The sequence below is a fragment of the Cyprinodon variegatus genome, unplaced genomic scaffold (genome assembly GCF_000732505.1).
Source record: "Cyprinodon variegatus isolate N-32 unplaced genomic scaffold, C_variegatus-1.0 Scaffold2358, whole genome shotgun sequence".
Taxonomy (NCBI): domain Eukaryota; kingdom Metazoa; phylum Chordata; class Actinopteri; order Cyprinodontiformes; family Cyprinodontidae; genus Cyprinodon; species Cyprinodon variegatus.
The window spans coordinates 18601-22100 of NW_015152811.1; the positions used below are offsets into that span (position 1 = coordinate 18601).

The 3500-nt window shown below is 42.5% G+C and overlaps 1 protein-coding gene across 1 annotated transcript in view; it reads right to left on the minus strand.

The window, feature by feature from the left end:
• Positions 1-3486, minus strand: part of LOC107080811 (fibrinogen C domain-containing protein 1-like) — a 9015-nt gene extending 5529 nt beyond the window's left edge. Inside the window, exon 1 of the mRNA XM_015369016.1 lies at positions 2880-3486. The gene's annotated coding sequence lies outside the window, so the exon portion shown is untranslated. The remainder of the gene's footprint in view (positions 1-2879) is intronic.
• Between the last annotated feature and the right edge of the window lie 14 nt (positions 3487-3500).

Here is a 3500-nt window from a genome sequence, read left to right on the forward strand (position 1 = left end):
CTTTTGTATCTATGCTTCTTTTTCTACGTCTGCTTCTGTCTCCTTGAACCCCAGTGGGCCTCAGCAGATGGCCGCTCACTCTAAGGATGCGTTTGATTCCAGAGGCTGCGTCTTCCAAGGACGCAGTCTACCTGGTTTGGATCCTTGAAGGATGCTGGAAGAGTTTAGCTGTGGATTCAAACAGGTCCAGCTTTCGGCGGCTTTCACCGCCTGTATACTCTGTCGCCTAGCAACCATGACAGTTGACACACAAAGCAGGAAACGAATGAATACTGAACTTCTCAGTTTCTTTTCTGTTTTTTTATGGTAAAATGAACAAAGACCACAGAGATGAGAATCCAGAGTGGAATAAAGGAGCCAACCAGCGGGAACTAATCAAAGCTAATAATAGAAAAGGGTAGAAAGATTAATTTAATCTGAACGATGTATGTTTAAAAAATATATCTACAAAATCTCTGATATTCAACAACAAAAAATACTTAGTTAAGAAAATTGTGCAAAATAGCAATAAAAAAATAAGTTCTTCAATAGTAAATTAGATCATCAAATAAAGATATAAACATTGATAAAGACAGATCACTAGACTGAAAAAGATAAAAAATATAAGATATAAGAGAAAATAAGAATAACGTTCAGATAGAAAAGCATGGAGTCTGTTAGCATCACTGGAAGACATTTCCTTTAAGGACAAACTAAGTTTATTTATTTCATTTTGTAATGCAAAGATTATAGAGAGAATTTTGGTAAGAAGACATTTGACCATAATAATTATATTATTAATTATAAATTATATTTGTTAATCTGGGGCAATAATATCAGATTTGATTGCAGAGGAGGAGAGAAAATGATTGTTTAAGGATTTAGAGAGAAACCAGTTATGAACTGAGGATAAAAATGTTTGGGTTTTACTTCAATAAATCAGATAAATGTTCAGTTCTTTTCTCTTCCTGCTCACATAGACCATGTTTATCTGCAGTGAATTTAAATCTGGAGAATATGATTGGTTGAAAGGATAAATGTCATTTAAAGTTGGGAAATTAATCTCTTTATATTTAGGCGGAATAGAAATGATTCTCGATGCACAGATCTCATTGTTGGAGAATTCTTTTAATAGGGAAAGTCTTTTAATTGGATTAAGATAGAAGGTATTTATTGACACTTTTCTTAAAAATATATTTTTGCATCTATTATATTAATTCCTTTGATATAGTATTTTTAGGTTTAGGAACTAGAATATTACTGAGACAACATTGAACTACACTGATCAATGTTTTTAGGATATAACTGATCATGTGTCCATTTTCCTGGGAATTTAAATCATCCAGTGACATTAACTCTCCATCACTCCTCACTGCTGCTCTGGCTGCTAATAACATCTCTGAGGAGCTTCAGCAGCAGATTTATAGTCCCCCCCCTGCAGATACGGTATGTTAGAATCTGAGCTTAAATTCCAGACAAACCCATTTATACAGTAACAGATAAAAACCTTTAGATAAACCAAACATTACCGCCACATATCTGACTCTATAACCATTAAAACGTCAAACTAAAGTTAAGCCTGGTTCTGCTGGAGGTTTCTTCCTGTTCAAAGAGAGTTTTCCTCTCCACTGTCGCTACAAGCATGCTTAGTGTGAGGGATTGCTGAAGAGTCAATATCTACTGTCTCTAGCTGCTCATCCAGGGGGAGAAAATCCTGTAAAGTCAACAACTGGATGATCTGATTGAACTAGATCTATAAAGTGACCTGAGGTGACATGCTGGCAATTAGAGCATAGAAATAAAGTAAATAGAAGTGAGATTACAGAATAGAATAGAACAGCTGTGATTCGTTGTCAGACTAACGGCTGTTCCTCTTTGCTCTGCAGATAAAAACTCCTGCAGAAGGAACATAACTTCTGGCACATTTTGGATCAGAACCGAGCCTCATTGATCAGACGGACCTTCAGAAACACCCTGGGAGCTTTGGAAGCTGCTCATCCAGGGTTAGAGGTTCCCTTTGTTGGGGATTAATAACTCTGCTGCTGATAGCTATGGTCTAATGGGTCTAATGACACCGCAGGTCCAGAGTTCAACCTTTTATATGAGAGACTAAGCATGCTGGAGCAGATTACCGCTAAATCATTCAACTAATAGGAATTCATTGGTTTTACCCTCGATTTAAACTATAACTTCCAGTTCTAGTTAGTAAAATATTAATAATCTAAACACTACAGAGGGTCCGGTTCTGCTTCCGGTCCGTCAAACTGTTCCTGATCCTGGTTCTGGTTCAGCAGGATCTCTGCTGAGGAAGCAAGGAGCCTCCAGAGGATCTCTGATCTGTTCCTGAGGAACCAGGAGCTTCTGAACCTCAGAGCCACCTAAGAACCGGACCCAGCCCCCATCCCAATGGAAGGATTAGGGCTGAAGATGACAGACGGTGTGGTGCTGCTGATCTGAGAGCGCAGCAGCTGCTCGGCCCGTTCTCCCCGAGGTTCTGCCAGTCCCTGCTTAATCTGACTGATCAGCTCTGACTCTAACTCCTGGCTCTGACAGTAAAACCTGTCTGTCCACTTTATCTGAAGCTCAGCCCATGTGTGAAGCTGTCAGAACCGCTCAGTCTCAACCCTTCTGACGCTCTGCTCTCCAGAACCCAACCTCTCTCAGGAATGGATGGACCGGATTCTCCAGGCCTTCAGCCGGACCGACTTCTCCTGCAGCAGAACTTTGGTTCTAACTGAAGGAACTTAGCAGACAGGGGGGTTGGTTCTGCTGCAAAGCATAACTGGACTCTGCTCAGGACCAAACTCAGCTGCTGCTGGGTTCTCCATCAGTAAAATCCCTGATAATCTGTCCAGAACCACCTCTGACCCAATCAATAACGGACCCGACGAAGAACTGACCTGACTGTCGTTGGGCCGAAGATGACCGGGAGTCCAGAAATCTTCCCTGGGGTTCTGCTCACGTCCGCTGGCAGAGTTCCTCTGCTGTGGTAATCCCCTGGGTTCCTCCTGGATTTATTGACTTTAAACCGAGCATGCTCAGTGTGATCAGAGTGAGGAAGACTCCAGCAGGGACGCCTGAACAGCTGGACCGTCTGCAGACCGGGAGGAAGATCAGCAGGAAGTCAGACAGAGGTTCAGCTCTGCTGCAGGGGTCCAGAGAAGGTCCAAGGCTGACCTGTGGGGGTCCTGTCCGCTACTGCTGTCAGAAGCACCGGAACCAGAGATGATCTACAGCAAACAGAAATATTCCCCAAAACACTCTGGTTCAGGCTGGAGGAGAATTCACAGAAAAAAGCTAAATAGGTTCTGGATTTAATCATTCCTGAAACAGCTCAGATGTTCCTGGGATGGTTGGAAGAAACCTGGGAACCACTTCATGTTCTTCAGCTGGAACCATCTGACGCCTCATTGGTGGAAGCTGGAACCATCTGACGCCTCATTGGTGGAAGCTGGAACCATCTGACGCCTCACTGGTGGAAGCTGAAACCATCTGACGCCTCATTGGTGGAAGCTGGAACC